Source organism: Giraffa tippelskirchi, chromosome 7 (genome assembly GCF_054371585.1).
Source record: "Giraffa tippelskirchi isolate mGirTip1 chromosome 7, T2T-mGirTip1v1.2.pri, whole genome shotgun sequence".
NCBI lineage: Eukaryota > Metazoa > Chordata > Mammalia > Artiodactyla > Giraffidae > Giraffa > Giraffa tippelskirchi.
The window spans coordinates 97,712,898-97,733,659 of NC_137281.1; the positions used below are offsets into that span (position 1 = coordinate 97,712,898).

The window sequence follows — 20,762 nt, forward strand, 5'->3', positions numbered from 1 at the left end:
ACACCTACAAGTTTGCAAAGAAATAAACTGCCTTTTAGTACTAAAAAGCTAAAATTAAAATTTTCCTGTTCCTGAGTAGAACCAGGTGCAGAGAGATAGAAGTTGGGTTAAAGATGGAGTAGACTGTGAATATCTGCTTCCATCTTTGGATCATGAGGCAATTGGGTATATTCGTGATAGGAATTCTTCTTTCTTCAGCCAAACCAAGTTAGTAAATGCAAGTGCCTGAAACCACAATCTGGACAAGGCCTGTGACACCATCTGGACACAGCCTGGGCTGAGATCAGACTTGGAAAGGGCCCTACTCTCCTTCTGAAAAATGTCTGTACTGATCTTAAGAAACGAATAGGAATATCACCACCACACTCTCTAGTCTTCCCTGGGGTCTTCAAGACCAAAGGGACCAAGAGGGTCCCTGATCTCATTTTAGGAAGCCAAAGAGGGAAACTCCTGGCTCCTTCTTAGAAGCCACATGGAACAAATAGTAAAACAAACACAAGCATAGACAAAATAAAATTCTTATAAGTCTTTCTAAGGTGGGGGAGTACATAAAAGCTCAGCTTCACACACATTGACATGTATTTTCCTTCTTGAAAATGAATCTGTATGTGTCTACTTGATTTGTACTTGGATCCCCAAATCCTGTGTCCCTTCCACTTGCTGCAGGCAACTAGATGGAGCACAATTTGAAACTGTAGCTAGATTTATCTGAATGCCAGTTTTATGGACAGATCACAGAGGGAGATTCACACTGATCACCCTTGCCATGAAAGAGCTTTCCAAAGGTTCATGTAAAAACTTTCAAGTGAAAAATTCCAAAAATGATTTAAACAATAGTTTAAACTGGTTTCAGACAGTATGTAAAATCCCAAAGTGAATAATCTGAAGTTCTTGTGATCTCCAGCACTGAAAGAGAAGAGCGGTAGAGGACTCTGAGCTAAGAGTAAAATAAAGATGATGCAAAGTTTCTTGTTCCATAAGGCAAAGGCATTTGTAATTCTATTGAGCTCTCACACCACATATCAAATTTCCCTGAAACCGGATGGTCAAGAAGGAAGTAACAAGAACTGACATTTACTGAGCTGATACTCTGTCAAGCATTAGCGCAAGCAAAACTTCATAGCAATTCTTATATAACTTACAGGAGATGAAAAATCAGAGGGATAAAGCAAATTACTCAAAGTCACAGTCAGTAAGCTCAGGTCTTTCTTCCTCTAAATCCAGTGCATGTTTTATTACATCCTAACTCTCTTCTCTGTAGCTTCTGTTTCTAAATAGTGGGGGTAGAAAGGTCTCTACTTATTTCAGCTCTCTTAGGTAAGACATCACTCTACTAAATACATGACCTCATTTATCATGCTTTCAGAGGGTTGTAAGAGCAACTGAAACAGGGAGAGTGAGGACAAGAGTATTTCCTTGATCAGACTGAAACCTGCTCCACGTGACATCTCAGAGTGGAGAAAAACATCCTGATTGCTGCAAAACAGTCAATGATGGCAATGGATAAAGCAAACATTTTGGTTGTCACCGGCCATTAATTCAATTCCTAAGGGTCAAGACCACCAGACAGTGGGAAGAACTACTTTTGTAATCACTTGTAGAGAGACAACATGGCAAAAGTGAGTGATTTGTAGTTCAGTTATATTTTTGCATACTTTGTCTCTCTTTGTGCTCCCATGGATCCATTGGTCTTTGGCTTGGCATCCACCTTAATCCTCTATCTTCCCCTTAACTCCTAGAAATCAAGTATGAATTAATAGAGCTGTGTGCATGCTAAGTCGCTTCAGTCATGTCTGACTCTTTTGTGACTCTATGGGCTGTAGTCTGCCAGGCTCCTCTGTAGGATCCTCCAAAAGATACCTGGGGTTTCCCCACAATCATCCTCAACTCCACACATTCCAACAGGTATGCTCACTGAAAGCACACAAGAGTCCAAAGGACACAGAAGGCTCTGTAGCCATCCACACTTTCCCAGGGCAAAAGACACCTTAACAAGAAATGGCCCATCTTGTATGTTTTCATGCAGTGTTCTTTCTAGAAAAGGATCTCATTCAGGAGAACTTTTTATCTGTCGCCATATTGGTTTAATAAGATGGTCAGGAATGGCTACTACCCTTATTTTATAAAAGAAGAATTCAAGAAACAGCAGCAACAGTGATTGTGGCCTTTTAATAAGTTCTTTCTAGGTTGTGAATTCTAGGCACTATAATTATTTGCATTCAGCTCTTACCTAAGGTTGTCTCAGCTGCCTGTGGCTTGGATCTCTAATAGGGATATTTTCCATTAAATTTAATTCACATAGAAAATCTTTTGGACTTTAGAGTAGTAATAAAATCCTATCCTTAGCCACTATAATTAAGGTCCCTTTTGTTCCTGAGGGAAGTTTTTGAGGGAGGGTCAGACAGGAGCATTCCTGTCTGAAATGACCCTAAAGTGGGAGAAGAAAGGAAACCCAAAGTTTCCATGTTTTTTTCCAGTCCCCTTCTCTTTGGATCACCATAGCTGCCTTATAGCTTCCCTAATTTTTTCATGCACAGCACCAAGAAAGTTGATTCTCCCTGGCCCTGTAATAAATGTTACCTCTCGCATTTCCTTAACACTACCACTTCCTCTAGGAAGAATTTCCTGTACTTCCCAGATAGGGTTAAGTGACCTCCTCCATACCCTAACACCAGCTTGAATATATTTTTATTTGTCATTCGTTGAATTACTGTGTATTAGTTTATCTTAAATGATAAGCATTTTCATTAAATAAAAATATGCATATATTATGGGTTTCATTCCTTTGATGATATACCATTTTTTATTATTTGAGGGTTTGGTAAGAGTTTCATAAAATTTTTTGCTGTTGTTGTTCAGACTCTAAGTCATAAAATTTATTCTTAGCTTATTTAAATTAAAGAAATGTTATGTCCTTGGTTGATGGTAAATATGTGGTCAACCTGCTTCAGTAAAGCATAGAATCCGAGTTGTTATGACCATCATGTTAGTTTTCTATTGTTGAGTAACAAATTATCACAAACTTAATAGCTTGAAACAATACCTAATTATCTGATAGTTCTGTATGTCAGAATTCTAGGTGGGCTCATCTGGTTCCTTCCATCAAAGTTTCACACTAATGTGTCAGTCAGCTGCAGTTCTAATCTGGTTCCAAATCCTCTTCTGCTTGTTGGTTGTTAATAGAATTCATTTCCTTCCTATCTTTCCACATGGCCCTTCCATCTTCAAGCCAGCATTGGTGAGCGGAGTCCTTCTCATGCTTCAAATCTTTCCAACTTCTTCTACTTCCAGCCAAAGAAAACTCTCTGCCTTTGAAGGGCTCATGCAATTGGTTGAGCCCATCAGGACAATCTCTCTTTTACCATTTAAACGAACATAACCAAGGGGGTAACATCAGGGGGCATGGGAGTCTTCTTTAAAATTCTCCCTACCACAACCATGATTGTGCTGCTGTTAATCAAATATATCTGCATTTTTTCATCTTTCTGCCTATAGCAAGAATATGATTTTCTATGAGGGATGTTTAGAATTAAGATATGCAACCTGCAGTCCTGAAACAGAGAATCACTCCTGTGGTCATGACTTCGGGGGAAGTATGTGCTACACAAATGAGCAAACCAATCATCCTACTGGGCAAGTAATAATAAAGGCAGCCTTGATTTCAGAGGCAGAGATGCCGATGATTCCATTAAAATATTTCATTGCCCCCAAAGAGTAAGGCTGTGACCACCATTTGAGTTGGAAATCCAGCTACCCTGCTGTCAAACCACACTTATATTGTGCAACCAAGAGTTTCTGAACTAAATATGATTAAGCTGTTTTCCTGATTATAATCAACTTAAATTTCAGCTATATATTCAGTTTTTGTTTATTGTTGCCAAAGTATACCAACTATAGGCACTGTGATACTATTTTGAATGTTTTGTAACTTATACATTAAGAAATTAACAGAATCTCTAACAAATCAATCCCATATCATTTTATTGGGCTCTTACACAACACTGTCTGGAAGAAAGAAGATGGACTAATCAGCCCCAGGAGCTAGTTTTATGAGCTGCATTCACAGAGAATACAAAGGGACTTGAAGATCATAGAAGAAAAAGGGAAAAGCGCTTCTCAAACAGTTACTATCATTTACGAAGTAGTTTCCTTTCATTAAATCCCTGGAAGGAAAGGACTGTTTATATCTTCGTTTATCTTTTTGCCTCCTACAAATTGTGCCTAATTTCACGATTTGAACTTGGTGTTTGAATGAATCAATGTTCACTGCAAAACTTCCTTAAGAAGTATTTTACTAGTGAAAATTTGAAACTAATTTTAATGTTCAAAACTTGAGAACAATTAACAAATACTTTATAGCCTTTGAAATCACAGTCAGAAAGAATATAATATAGATGAAATAAAAATGTGAAATGAATCATAGATGACAAAGGCAGTTTACTATATACTAAAAATATTTCATTAATTATGGGATACTAAAAGATACGCAGAACTTATTATTTGGGGTTCTTATATTTGGGGGTTAGACTACAGGTTGTTTCTATTTTCTTCCTTGGAGTTTTTTTTTGTAATTTCTGAATTTTATTCCTTTGTAACCAAATTTGAAAAAAAAAAAAAAGCTACTGAAACTAAAAAAATGAAAATGAATCAAGTTTGAATTACAAACTGGAACTTTCAACGGAACATAGTTGATTCTTTGCCATGGACACCAAGTCATTTCTTTCTTTTCATAGGCATTCATATCACTACCCTGCATTTTTCCCAACTGAAATGACACAATGGAAAGACCATTCCTACACCAAGCCCTGAGCCATAGGAAAATGGAAAGTCATTCTGAGCATCTGCAGATCAGGAAATCAAGTTGTGGAGCAGGACTAGCAAAAGATACTAAGCTTGTATCATTTGCTGATCAGTTACTATACTTAAAAAAAAGAAACAGTTATACACATTATAATCCTCTTTCTCTGTTCCTCAGCCTCTATGATGAGGAAGAGATTTTGAGCAAATGTTCTTTATTTTCGTATTTTATTTAATCTTTTTGGGCCTTGATTTCACCATCTTCATTACAGTCAGAGGGCCGATTCACTTTAAGAGTCCAGCTGGGAAACTTCTACAATACTTGGCTACTAAGTTGAATTTTTAGGGCTGCATGACTACTGTGAATCTTCTCCATCTTTTTTCCCCCTCCTTCACTCTACCCTTACCCACTAAATAGCCAGGTTACACCAGAGTTCCCCGACCCTGTCTCAAACAGTTAACTTGTCTATGACTCCATTCAACTTAATCCCTGAGTATGACCAAATGTTCTTTAAATGGAGAAGGGAGGAAGATAAATTACCCCAAATTACTTCAGATTAGATCTCAGTCAGAATCCTTCCCCAGAATGGAATTAGCTTCCCTATTGGATTCATGATCAGAGCTGTGACAGGCTCTCAGCAAAGACTGAAAAGCATCATTAACATCAAGCAGCCCTTATTTTATCTGTCCTTGTCCCCTTCATCTTCCCTTGAACTCCTGGTTTTGCTTATATTTCTCTGAAATCCTTAGAAAAATTCCTTTGAAACAAGTGGGTGCCTGACTCATTGGCCTGCTTCCTCTGTTTTCCACCCAAGGGGTAAACAATGGGTTCTATTCAAATGCGTCCTGTCTGTAATCTGGAAACCTGCGTGCAGACAAAGCTCATCATTGCAGGGCAGATTGCCAGACCCATATTCTCTTCTGCTCACCTCCCAGGCTCTGCTTCTCTGTTATAAGGGCCACTTGACAAAATGCAAAACATTCTCATGGTCCTATGACCCTGGAACTCACTGTCTTCTTTTCCCCCAGGCCCTCAATGAAATACCACCCTAAATTCTCAGGTCAGTGCATTTGAGAACAGCCTTTCAAAAGCTAACAGAAACAATGACAGGAGGTATCAAGTCCCAGTCATGTGATTTACCATAAGGACCACCATGATTTATTTCTAATCACTTTAAGGATTATGTCTTAACTCTCAGGTTATTTTTTATGTAGATAGTGCTTGCTGGGGAAGAGAAAGCTCTGCAAAATTAGGGATATGACAAGTCACGGAAATACGTAAGACTTGTTGAAGACTTTGGGAACAACAAAGGGTGACTGAACACAGCAATAGAATCAGACTATAGAAAAAAAGAGAAATAGTACAAAGCTTCAAGTTAAAAGTGAGCCCATAGGAAAAATATCTGAATCTAAGTGACAGGGCATATTCAAAGAATATAAAACCACTGATTTGAAAAGATATATGCACCCCTATATGTAATGCTGAAAATTCTCTATGCTAGGCTTCAACAGGATGTGACCCAAGAACTCCCAGATGTTTAAGCTGAACTAAGAAAAGGCAGAGGAACCAGAGATCAAATTGCCAACATCTACTGAATCATAGAAAAAGCAAGAGAATTCCAGAAAAACATCAACTTCTGCTTCAATGACTACGCTAAAGCCTTTGACTGTGTGCATCACAACAAACTGTGGAAAATTCTTAAAGAGATAGAATACCAGATCAACTTACCTGCCTCCTGAGACAAGAAGCAACAGTTAGAACCAGATATGGAACAATGGACTGGTTCCAAATTGGAAATGGTTGTATATTGTCACCCTGCTTATCTAACTTATATGCAGAGTACATCATGAGAAATGCCGAGCTGGATGAAGCACAAACTGGAATTAAGATTGCCAGGAGAAATATCAATAACGTCAGATATGCAGATGACACTACCCTTATGGCAGAAAGTGAAGAGGAACTGAAGAGCCTCTTGATGAAGGTGAAAGAGGAAAGTAAAAAGCTGGCTTAAAACTCAACATTCAAAAAATGAAGATCATGGCATCCGGTCCCATCACTTCATGGCAAATAGATGGGGAAACAATGGAAACAGTGACAGATTTTATATTTTGGGGCTCCAAAATCACTGCAGATTGTGACTGCAGCCATGAAATTAAAAGATACTTGTTCCTTGGAAGAAAAGCTATTACCAGCCTAGACAGTGTATTAAAAAGCAGAGACATCACTTTATTGACAAAGGTCCATCTAGTCAAAGCTATGGTTTTTCCAGTAGTCATGTGTGGATGTGAGAGTTGGACCATAAAGAAGGCTGAGCACTGAAGAATTGATGCTTTTGAACTGTGGTGCTGGAGAAGACTCGAGAGTCCCTTGTACCACATGAAGATCAAACCAGTCAATCCTAAAGCAAATAAACCCTGAATATTCACTGGAAGGACTGATGCTGAAGCTGAAACTCCAATATTTTGGCCATGTTGATGTGAAGAGCTGACTCATTAGAAAAGACCCTGATGCTGGGAAAGATTGAAGGCAGGAGAAGAAGGGGATGACAGAGGATGAGATGGTTGAATGGCATCACTGACTCAACGGACATGAGCTTGAGCAAGCTCTGGGAGATGATGAAGGACAGGGAAGCCTGGCGTGCTGCAGTCCATGGGGTTGCAAAATGTTGGACATGACTGAGTGACTGAACAATGCACCCCTATCTTCCTTATGGCATTATTTACTATAACCAAGATATAGAAACATATGATATATATACATGTATATATATATTCACATGTGTATACTCACATACACATGAACACATATGCATACACATGATGGAATACTACTCAGCCATAATAAAGGATGAAATAATGCCATTTGTGGCAACATGGATGGACCTTGAGGGTACTATACCAAATGAAACAAGTCAGATGGAGGAGACAAATTCTATATGATTTTGTTCATATGCAGAATATGAAAAATTAATAAAAAAGTAAAAATAAAATAAACGAACAAATCAAACCAAAATAAACAAATAGATCTAGAGAACAGTGGTTACCAGAGAGGAGGGGTTGGGGGAGGGTAAAATGGCTAAGGGGAATACACTGCATGTTGATGGGTGGAAACTAAATTTTTTGACGATAATCCCACTGTAGGGGACACAGAAATATAAAGTTGTACACATAAAGCTTATATAATGTTATAAATCGATGTTACCTCTAGTATTTTAATGAATAAAAAGAATGATGGAGCAGCCCTCAAGGTGAGAGAGACAGATGCAGAGACAGAGGAAGCTTGCTTGCTCTTAAGGAAAGCGCAACCCCACTGTCATATAGGAGTAACAGGAAGAGCTTTTGCAGACTGTGTGGACCCTCCCTTCCCAAGAATTTCATTTCTCTCCTGAGGATCACTGCCTTCCTTTCTTCCCTCCCTCCCTTCTTTCTTTTCTTTCTTTCAGCCTAAATCTGAATAACCCGAGCCTGCTTAGAAACCTTCAGTGACCTCCCAATGACCTAAGGTTAAGTCCTCACCCCCAAACCTGGCACTGTAAACCCACTGACCTTTACCTCACATCTTCTCCCATTCGGTCTCTATGCTCTAACCACAGTGGACTTCAATTTCTTCAAAGCTATAAGTTGCATACTAGCTAAAAGTGTTCCCACTCGCTGCTTCTTCAAAATGGATACTCCCGTCTCTTCTTTGCTGAGCTCAGCAATACTCAAATCTTTAGGACTCAGGATTTCTTTACACTCTTAAAAATTTTTAAGAACTCCAAAGAACTTTTTTTAATCTACATTCTATCTATGGATAAATAGATATCTACTTATGTATCTATCTATGGATACATACATGCTTCAAACCTATAACTGGGACATTTAAAAATATTTAATTCATTTAAAAATAACATAGTAAACTAATTCTACTTTAATGAATATAACATATTCTATGGAAAATAACTGTATCTATCAAAACTACATAAGTGAAAAGAATGGCATTGGTCTTCGTTTTTTGCAAATTTCTTTAATGTCTGACTCAAAAGATTATCATATATGCTTCCACATTCAATCTGCTGTGATATATGTAACATAGGCTCTGGAAAACACCACTGCACACATATCAAAGAATGAGAATAAACATTGTTTACTTCTTAGTATCATTATGGAATAGATTTGACTCCTGAACACCCAAAAGCAGCTTAAGCAGGGATTTCAGGGATCTCAGGGTGTACTTTGAGAGCTTCTGATTCTTTCTTTTTTCTTCAACTTTATTAAGGCCCAACAGACAAATAAAACTGTAATATTTAAAGTGTATAGCATGATTTATAAGAAGATGTGGCAAGAATACACAGACGAATTGTACAAAAAAGATCTTCACGACCCAGATAATCACGATGGTGTGATCACTCAACTAGAGCCAGACATCGTGGAATGTGAAGTCAAGTGGGCCTTAGGAAGCATCACTACGAATAAAGCTGGTGGAGGTGATGGATTTCCAGTTGAGCTATTTCAAATCCTGAAAGATGACGCTGTGAAAGTGCTGCACTCAATATGCCAGCAAATCTGGAAAACTCAGCAGTGGCCACAGGATTGGAAAAGTTCAGTTTTCATTCCAATTCCAAAGAAAGGCAATGCTAAAGAATGCTCAAACTACTACATAGTTGCACTCATCTCGAGACACGCTAGTAAAGTAATGCTCAAAATTCTCCAAGCCAGGCTTCAACAATATGTTAACCGTGAACTTCCAGATGTTCAAGCTGGTTTTAGAAAAGGCAGAGGAACCAGAGATCAAATTGCCAACACCTGCTGGATCATCGAAAAAGCAAGAGAGTTTCGGAAAAACATCTATTTCTGCTCTATTGACTGTGCCAAAGCCTTTGACTGTGTGGATCACAACAAACTGTGGAAAATTCTGAAAGAGATGGGAATACTAGACCACCTGACTTGCCTCTTGAGAAATCTGTATGCAGGTCAGGAAGCAACAGTTAGAACTGGTCATGGAACAACAGACTGGTTCCAAATAGGAAAAGGAGTACATCAAGGCTGTATATTGTCATTCGGCTTATTTAACTTATATGCAGAGGACATCATGAGAAACACTGGGCTGGAGGAAGCACAAGCTGGAATCAAGATTGCCGGGAGAAATATCAATAACCTCAGATATGCAGAAGACACCACCCTTATGGCAGAAAGTGAAGAAGAACTAAACAGCCTCTTGATGAAAGTGAAAAAGGAGAGTGAAAAAGTTGGCTTAAAGCTCAACATTCTGAAAACTAAGGTCATGGTATCCAGTCCCATCACTTCATGGCAAATAGATGGGGAAACAGTGGAAACAGTGGCTGACTTTCTTTTTCTGGGCTCCAAAATCACTGCAGATGGTGATTGCAGCCATGAAATTAAAAGATGCTTACTCCTTGGAAGGAAAGTTATGACCAACCTAGACAGCATATTGAAAAGCAAGGACATTACTTTGCCAACAAAGGTCCATCTAGTCAAGGCTATGGTTTTTCCAGTAGCCATGTACGGATGTAAGAGTTGGACTATAAAGAAAGCTGAGCACCGAAGAATTGATGCTTTTGAACTGTGGTGCTGGAGAAGACTCTTGAGAATCCCTTGGACAGAAAGGAGATCCAACCAGTCCATCCTAAAGGAAATCAGTCCTGAATACTCATTGGAAAGACTGATGCTAAAGCTGAGACTCCAATACCTTGGCCACCTGATGCGAAGAGTTGACTCATTTGAAAAGACTCTGATGCTGGGAAAGATTGAGGGCAGGAGAAGAAGGGCACGACAGAGGATGAGATGGTTGGATGGCATCACCGACGTAATGGACATGGGTTTGGGTGGACTCTGAGAGTTGTTGATGGACAGGGAGGCCTGGCATGCTGCGGTTCATGGGGCTACAAAGAGTTGGACACGACTGAGCAACTGAACTGAACTGATATTATAAAAGGATTCCCACAAATGAGTTAACACATCCATTACCTTACATAATTACCTTTTTAATTGGTGATAACATTTGAGTTCCACTGTCTTAGCAAATTTCAATTATACAGTACAGTATTATCAACAAATAAACCATAGTCATCATGTTATACTTCAGATCCTCAGACTTAAAATTAATCTTATAACTGAAAGTTATAACCTCTTAGCAACCTCTCCCCATTTCCCCCACTCTCAGCTCATGGCAACAACCCATTCTTTGAGTGTGACTTTTTTTTTAAGGTTCTGCACATGAGTGATACCATTTTGTATTGGGCTTCCTCTTTCTGGCTATCTCACTTAGCATAATGCCCTCCAGGTTCATCCATGTTGTTACAAACAGCAAGATTTCCTTCTTTTTTAAGGATGAATAATTCATTGTGCACATAGCCTGCATTTTTTTTATCTATACTTCTGTAAATGGACACTTGGGTTATTTCTATACCTTGGCTATTGAGAATAATGCTACTATGAACATGGGAGTACAGACACCTCTTAGCAACAATGATTTCATTTCCTGGGTACACAACACCCAGGCCACAGTAGTGGTGCGTGGCCTGTTGGGAAGCAAGGAGAGGTGAGTGGTCATCTTCCACAAAACCAATCCCTGTACCAAAACGGTTGAGGATGGCTGCTTTAGATACATACCCACAGGTAGAAATGCTGGATCATGTGGTAGTTCTATTTTTAGCTTCGTGAGAAAGCTCCATAGTGGCTTTACCAGCTGACCCACCCAACAACAGTGTGCACCTGTTCCTTTCTCCACATCCTTGTCACCACTTAGTGTGTCTGATCTTAAAGATCAGATTTGCAAGGAGGTCTTCCCTGACCTCAGAGAATAGGTTAGGTTCTCTTATTCTCTCCTCCTACAGTACCTTCTACTTTCTGTCAAAACATTCATAATACCTATAACGTAACCAACAATTTGCACTGAGGATGGACCATGTCTAGCTTTGTTCATACTGAATCTCCAGTGCTGAGCCCACATAACAGGGATGCGAGAATCTTTGTGGAAGTGAGGAAGACACAGAGGGAGGAAGGGAAAGAGAGGGAGAAAGGGAAAATCAGACCCACGGACACAACTTTCTGTCAACTGCTGTATTCCTTCAGCAGGTAGGTACAGAGACTTAACTTTCTCCTGCAGACTGATGCAGCCCTGAATTCCATTTCCCTCCAAAAGAGGGTGCAGAGAGAGATGGGTAGAAGACTGGTCTGAGGAGGCAGAGGTGAGATGGTATAGAAGAACAGTTAGGAGCACATGTGCTGGAATCTTGCACTAATGTAGTCATTCCACAGTGTAGACTGAGTATCTGCAATTTGCCAGATATCTGAGTATCTTCTAGGTGTTTAGGAAGAAAACAGAAAAAGTTCTGACCTTAAAGACCTTCACTTAAACTTGACTCAACTCTAGCTTCCACCACTTGATAAATGGGTTGCCTTGGATTAGTTACTTAATCTCCCTATGCTTCATTTTCCTCATCTGTAAAATGTGAACAAAACTTAAGAGTTCCTAGATGAGGACTAAATAAGAGCATCTCTGAAATGTACCTTATAGAGAATCTGGCACCTAGTAGGTATTGAAGAAATGAAAATCTTTCCAGCAGCAACTCACATTCCAAAACTGATTTCTTCATATGTAGAAACTACAATCCTAGAGACCAGAAACCAACCATTTACAGAGTATTATTTGGGTAGTTGGAGGGTGTGTACTTAAGGTCCTCAGAAGACTCAGGAGGGCTGCAGTATCACCCTTCCTATAAGGAAAGGGTACCTCTGGCACCTGGATATTGTGACCTTGTCCCAAAATTTTGCAGAATAAAACTATACAAAGCACTATTATTGTCTTAAGCAATGTAGTCCTTCAAGGCAGGCTTTCCCATGCACCCCCGTTTTACAATTATGCCAAAAGCATAAGACTACTTTAAAGAACATATTCAGAGCTAACTATCTGTAATTGGCTATCTGTTCACATGATTTCTCACGTATCATAGTGTTACTGAGGTTTCTAGTCCCACCTCTGACTGAGTTTGGTTTGACCTTTCTGAGAAGCAGAGACTGTCTTCAAAATAGGATTACAAAGAGAAAGAAAAATGGATTGGAATCTTTCTCTTTTTTCACCTCATCTTGGTGACCTCTCTACAGTTAGGACCACTCAAGAAAAGTAGAAGACAGAGGAAGAAAGAAAAGGAGAGTCCTGTCAGCTGATTTTGCTATATGATGCCAGCCTGGTAAAAGCATTTGGAGGTAGAGAGTATTTTAAACATGGAATGAAATAAAGTTAGGGAATGAGTTGTATGGATTTAATTTCCTCAGACTACTCTCATTGTTTTCCAGCAGGAAATATTCGTGAGTCAACTCTCCAGAATTGTAGTTATTCAAGAGTTGTGGGTTTATAAGGAGGTTTGATGGCATGGCAAATCTCATGGACTTAGACTGTTCTTCAAGTTGAAGAGCAGAATGATGTCTGAAGGGACTAAACACATTTGGCTTTACAGTGTGTGAGGAAGACCTAAAAGCTCCCACATGCAAGTGAAATTCATTACTGGCAAGATCAGTGACAGGACACTCCAGAGGATGGAGCTGCAAAGAATTCAGAGTCCTGTGGCTAACTCCGTGGCCTAGTTTGATCTTAAAATCATTGTCTTGGATAATCCTTTCAAATCTGTTCCTGCACTTAAGAGCCACCCAACATGACTGAGCTTTCCCTTGCAGGTTCTTTTACACTGACCTGTCAGAGAAGACTTTCAGCAAACACAGATATCATGTAAAATCATCCAACAGATGTCCTTTCAAAGAAATTGGAACAGAACCAACTATATGGAGAAGTTATAAACAAGGAAATATTTCAACCCAAGGATTTTCTGTGCTGTGCTAAGTTGCTTCAGTTGTGTTCGACTCTTTGTGACCCCCGTGGCCTGTAGACCACAAGTCTCCTCTGTCCATGGGGATTCTCCAGGCAAGAATACTGGAGTGGGTTGCCACACCCTCCTCCAGGGGATCTTACTGACACAGGGATCGAAAGTGTGTCTCTTATTTCTCCTTCATTGGCAGGTAGGTTCTTTACCACTAGCACCACCTGGGAAGTCCTAAGGATTTTCTATGGATTGGTATAGTTCTTTGTACAGAGAATTCAGTCTCCTGGGTGGAACACAAGGTAGCCAGAGGGAATGAACATCAGAAAACTGGATCTTGCCCCAACTGGGGGTTATGTTGTCTTAATGGAGAAGCAGAAGGACATTTTAGAACCTAAACTCTTCACCATTTCAATAAAGTAGTCCTCGCTAGCACAGTTCTAAGAAGTAACACATTTTAATAACTAGGATAAAAGGATTTAGGAGAGAGAAACCCAGCATCCAACCGCATTTCAGTTAGTGACTTTCTCACCATATTGGGAAGGGATGGGCCCGAACCATGTGATCTGTTTCTGATTTCCCTCTTCGTTGGCATCAGATTTACTGCAGAAAACTAATATCTGACTGGGTTCCAAGTGTGAAATAAGAGCATTCCATGTTGATTCCAGGCCACCCAGAGGTTTGGGGTCACTGAGTCACAGACTATAAATCTGAACACTTGATGATATTTGCAGGTGACTGGGTGAACAAAGGAAAACCCAGGAGATACATAAAGGTGGAAATTAGAAGTTTCTCGTTTGAATTGTTTGACATATCTCACTCTGATGGTTCTGAAAATAAAAGAACTGCAGGCCCTTCAAACGAAGTTACTGGATTTAGGTTCCTGGCCCAATGAGAAGCGGAAGTGCACTCACTAATATTTACAAGGTCCTTCAAGGCACCAGGGAAAATGGTCAGCTTATTGGCCAGATATGTTGGTTGTTATTGCTTTTACTTCAAATGGGCAGGCAAGGAATCCTATTTTTAAAAAATGAAAGTACCAATTCAACACTGCCTTGTTGTTTTTTAGTCATTAAGTCGTGTCTGACTCTTTGCAACTCCAGGGACTGCAGCACGCCAGGCCTCCCTGTCCCTTACTATCTCATGGAGTTTGCCCAAGATCATGTCTACTTCTGATTTAATTTTATTCTAGCAACAGCCTAGGATTTGTTGGAAACTTCCAATGTATCAGGCACTATACTAGGAATATAATAATCAATAAAGGTACTGTCCCTTACTTCAAGGAATTTTCATTATTTCAACAACTTTCTATGCCAATTTTATTATATATTTTTATGTTGAAATCACCAGAGCACTTAGCTCAAACTAAGCATTTGGATTAAACTTCATAAATGAGATCTTTGTTGAGATGAGTCTTACAGGATATAGGAAGACGTGTACACATATTTTAAATGTTGGTGAACTTACAAGAAGAGAAAAAGAAAGAAAGAAAATCTCACTCTCTGTCTCCACCATGTTAGGACATAGCAAAAAAGTGGCCATCTACCAGCCAGGAAGACAACTCTCATCAGAAACTGACCTTGATAAACACCCTTATCTCTGACTTTCAGCCTTCGGAACTGTAGAAACATTTACTTCTGTTGTCAAGCCACCTAGTCTACGGTGTTTTGTTATGGCAGCCCAAGCAGACTAATAAAACAGTTAGGACCATTTTATAAGAACAGTATATGAAATTTAAAGGAGTCATTAGGACATGTAATGAGTAAAGATGGTTATTCGATGGGTTTACTTGCTAAATCTACTATATAGCTTCAACCACTGTGGGATATAGTGTACTTTCCCACAAGTATGCCATAGCCTACTATTCCAAGAGAATCAAGGAAAAAGAATGAACAGATTTAGGGGATGTGATAGTCCTATACTGGCCAATGGACATGACTTCTGTGGTTAGGGGTGTGGAATAACATCTGTCACTGACACATAAGTGCCAATCCTGCTCATTCTCTTCCTTGGCAATGGCAACAGATGTTTCCATAACAGGTGTGTTTGCTTCCCCAATGTGGTTTGCCCAGGCACAACACATGCAGTGTTCTCAATGGATCAACTTTTCAATTCAGGCAAAGTAAGTAGAAAAATGAGACAACAACCCAGATAATTTGATTCTGAGGGGAAATAATATAGTTGGTAGCTTCTAGGCTGGAGGAAGCACAAGCTGGAATCAAGACTGCTGGGAGAAATATCAATAACCTCAGATATGCAGATGACACCACCCTTATGGCAGAAGTGAAGAACTAAAGAGCCTCTTGATGAAAGTGAAAGAGAAGAGTGAAAAAGTTGGCTTAAAGCTCAACATTCAGAAAACTAAGATCATGGCATCCGGTCCCATCACTTCATGGCAGATAGATGGGGAAACAGTGGAAACAGTGGCTGACCTTATTTTTCTGGGCTCCAAAATCACTGCAGATGGTGATTGGAGCCACGAAATTAAAAGACGCTTACTCCTTGGAAGGAAAGTTATGACCAACCTAGATAGCATATTGAAAAGCAGAGACATTACTTTGCCAACAAAGGTCTGTCTAGTTAAGGCTATGGTTTTTCCAGTGGTCATGTATGGATGTGAGAGTTGGACTATAAAGAAAGCTGAGCATCGAAGAATTGATGCTTTTGAACTGTGGTGTTGGAGAAGACTCTTGAGAGTCCCTTGGACTGTAAGGAGATCCAACCAGTCCATCCTAAAGGAGAAAAGTCCTGGGTGTTCATCGGAAGGACTGATGTTGAAGCTGAAACTCCAGTACTTTGGCCACCTGATGTGAAGAGCTGACTCACTGGAAAAGACCCTGATGCTGGGAAAGATTGAGGGCAGGAGAAGAAGGGCACGACAGATGAGATGGTTGGATGATATCACCGACTCAATGGACATGAGTTTGGGTGGACTCTGGGAGTTGTTGATGGACAAGGAGGCCTGGCGTGCTGCAGTTCATGGGGTCGCAAAGAGTCGGACACGACTGAGCGACTGAACTGAACTGAGGGTATTTGAATGTATATTTGGCAGGGAGTGGGGAAATTACCAAATGGTGGAGACTACATGTTTCTCAAGCTTTTTATAATTTTGAATTTTTTCACTTCTTTTTCTGTTGTTTATGAGTATTAGAATCAAGACCGGATAATGTACAGTATGCTCCCTGAGCAACAGATTGGCAGGCTGAGCCTTGAAAGTTGAAGCCGTACGGTGACAATGAACATATTGTTGGAGCTCAACCTTGACTACTAAATTCACAATCTTAGATCAAATCCTTTACCTATTACTCTCATCTACCAATAATTTTTATCATCTAATTTCTTTCATGAATTTAGTAAGAAAGTACTAGCAATTGTTTAATTTTAAATCATGTGATTTGCATTTCTAGTATATAACTAGTTTTTGGTTCATCAGGAAATTCCTAAACCTTTGTCTTTCAATCATCATGTCTCAGAATATAACTTCCCACAAACCTTGAATTTAAAATGCACACACATTTCCCAACCCCTTTATAAAGAGTAACATAGGATGGTAAAAAGTCATACATAACCCTAATAAAAGCTAGGACACCTCATAATTCTATCTAAGCCTATAAAGGTATTCAAAGAGAAACAGTCTGCCAGAATTAAAAACAATTCAAAGTTTTACTTATATTTTACAAAGAATTATGAGTACAGGGATATATATACTTAATGCAGAAAAAACATCTTTTAAGTCTTTCCAGTTATGGACTAGACTTGTATCCTGCCTATGAATTATTTATTTCTGTATTCATCCGACCCAAGAATCTCACTTTCCACAGATGTAACAAGTATGATTTTTATATAATATTTTAAGATAGGAATCTATCCAGGTGTCCAGAGAAGTTGCTGTCTAAGACCACACACCTCCTTTCTTAAGGAAATGTTTTAAGATCTCCCTTTCACATCATGTGAGTTGACATTTCCTCTCTATGAAAGCAACATCCTAGATCTACCATTTAAATAAATGAGATATACATTTTAATCCAAAAGATAAAATGCCAGACTTGAAAAAAATTTCGTATGTTTCAGTCATCAGTGAAATTCACTTATTAGACTAATGTGTCCCCTGGTGGCTCAGACAGTACAGAATCTGCCTGCAATGCAAGAGACCTGGGTTCAGTCCCTGGGTGGGGAAGATCCCCTGGAGAAGGAAATGAGAACCCACTCCAGTATTCTTGCCTGGAGAATGCTATGGACAGAGGAGCCTGGTTGGGCTACAGTCCATGGGGTTGCAGAACTGGACATGACTGAGTCATCTCACACACTAGTAAAGTAATGCTCAAAATTCTCCAAGCCAGGCTTCAGCAATATGTGAACCGTGAACATTCAGATATTCAAGCTGGTTTTACAAAAGGCAGAGGAACCAGAGATCAAATTGCCAACATCCGCTGGATCATCGAAAAAGCAAGAGAGTTCCAGAAAAACATCTATTTCTGCTTTATTGACTATGCCAAAGCCTTTGACTGTGCGGATAACAATAAACTGTGGAAAATTCTGAAAGAGATGGGAATACCAGACCACCTGACCTGCCTTTTGAGAAACCTGTATGCAGGTCAGGAAGCAACAGTTAGAACCGGACATGGAAAAACAGACTGGTTCCATATAGGACAAGGAGTACGTCAAGGCTGTATATTGTCACCCTGCTTATATGCAGAGTACATCATGAGAAATGCTGGGCTGGAGGAAGCACAATCTGGAATCAAGATTGCTGAGAGAAATATCAATAATCTCAGATATGCAGAAGACACCACCCTTATGGCAGAAAGTGAAGAAGAACTAAAGAGCCTCTTGATGAAAGTGAAAGAGGAGAGTGTGTATATTATCATACGTGAAACATATTGCCAGTCCAGGTTCGATGCCTGAGAAAAGGTGCTCAGGTCTGGTGCACTGGAATGACCCTGAGAGATGGGATGGGGAGGGAGGTGGGAGGGGGGTTCAGGATGGGGAACACATGTATACCCATGGCTGATTCATGTCAATGTATGGCAAAACCCACTACAATATTGTAAACTAATTAGCCTCCAATTAAAATAAATAAATTTAAAAATAAATAAATAAAATAAAAAATCAATGGACAAAATAAACAAGCTTAACATTCAGATAGCTAAGATCATGGTATCCAGTCCCATTACTTCATGACAAACAGATGGGGAAACAGTGGAAACAGTGGCTGACTTTATTTTTCTGGGCTCCAAAATCACTGCAGATGGTGATTGCAGCCATGAAATTAAAAGACGCTTACTCCTTGGAAGGAAAGTTATGACCAACCTAGACAGCCTATTAAAAAGCAGACATTACTTTGTCAACAAAGGTCCGTCTACTTGAAGCTATGGTCTTTCCAGTAGTCATGTATGGATGTGAGAGTTGGATGGTGAAGAAAGCTGAGCGCAGAAGAATTGATGCTTTTGAACTGTGGTGTTGGAGAAGACTCTTGAGAGTCCCTTGGACTGCAAGGAGATCCAACCAATCCATACTAAAGGAGATCAGTCTGGGTGTTCATTGGAAGGACTGATGTTGAAGCTGAAACTCCAATACTTTGGCCACCTGATGTGAAGAGCTGATTCATTGGAAAAGACCCTGATGCTGGGAAAGATTGAGGGCAGGAGGAGAAGGGGACGACAGAGGATGAGATGGTTGGATGGCATTACCAACTCGATGGACATGAGTTTGGGTAAACTCCGGGAGTTGGTGATGGACAGGGAAGCCTGGCGCGCTGTGGTTCATGGGGTCGCAAAGAGTCGGACACGACTGAGCGACTGAACTGAATTGAACTGAGTGATTAACACCTTCACTTTACTTTCAGTATCTATTAATCCTAGTCTGATGGCTGCTACCAGTATCTTGGATATTGAGGGGGGTTGGTCTTAGAGTTATGGAAAACTTATCATTAGAACCATAGTGTTTACTTGCTTGTTCACTCATATATTGCCTGCCTTTTCTACCACCAGAGTATAAACACGAAAGTAGGGACATACTCTGCCTCTTCACCTCTATACTTACAGCTCCCAATATAGGCTTGGCAAGACTAGATTCTCTAAAAGTGATTTGAATGATTAAGTAAATGAATATATGAACAATTTTTTGTAAAAATGCCCCCTCTTCCCTTTCCTCTGCGTTAGCTTGTTAACTGGTGCTGGGGTCACTGCACCAATGACAAACACTGAGCAAAAATTTAGGGACTCAGATATCAAAAAGTGGACAATAGAGGAAATAGTAAACTAAGATGACACATATCTTCTGAGCATAGGATTCTAGGGAAACATATGTATGCTTTTAAGATCTTCTATCAACAGTTTGAAATTAAGTACTTTCTCCAATTATAAAAGCAAATTTTCGGGCCATTCTGTGCACTCAAAATGGCTAACAACAAGCTTACATGTATGTGCATTTGGAAAACGATGTTGGAGAAAGGCATTTAAATCAATTCTTAGAGGCGGTTTTTATCTTAAAAGAATGTAAGGTAATTATAAAATCACATTCTCTCCCATGAAAATAATTAACGTCAGTAAGAAATAAGTAGGTATCTACTGACTAGATATTATATGCAAAATACTGTGTAAATTTTAGGTAGTGTATTAGTCTGCTAGAGCTACTATAACAGAACACCACAGACTGGGTGGCTTGTGAACAATAGTAATTCATTTTCTCACCATATTGAAGGCTGGAAGTTCAAGTTCACGGTGCCATAGAATTTGTTTCTGATGAGGCCTCCTTCTCCTGGTTTGCAGATGGCTGCTATCGGAGAAGGCAATGGCACCCCACTCCAGTACTCTTGCCTGGAAAATCCCATGGACGGAGGAGCCTGGTAGGCTACAGTCCACGGGGTCGAGAAGAGTCGTACACGACTGAGCGACTTCACTTTCACTTTTCCATTTCATGCACTGGAGAAGGAAATGGCAACCCACTCCAGTGTTCTTGCCTGGAGAATCCCAGGGACGGCAGAGCCTGGTGGGATGCCGTCTATGGGGTCGCACAGAGTCGGACACGACTGAAGCGACTTAGCAGCAGCAGCAGCCATCTTGATGCGCCCTCACGTGACATTTCTTCTCTGTGAAGAGAAAGAGAGTTTTTGTTTCCTTTCCTCCTCTTTTAAAAACACCAATCAGT

The 20,762-nt window shown here is 39.8% G+C and overlaps 1 protein-coding gene across 1 annotated transcript in view; it reads right to left on the reverse strand.

The window, feature by feature from the left end:
• RASGRP1 (RAS guanyl releasing protein 1) overlaps window positions 1-20,762 on the reverse strand; it is a 776,793-nt gene that overhangs the window by 694,443 nt on the left and 61,588 nt on the right. Inside the window, exon 2 of the mRNA XM_081507137.1 lies at window positions 20,306-20,703. The gene's annotated coding sequence lies outside the window, so the exon portion shown is untranslated. The remainder of the gene's footprint in view (window positions 1-20,305; window positions 20,704-20,762) is intronic.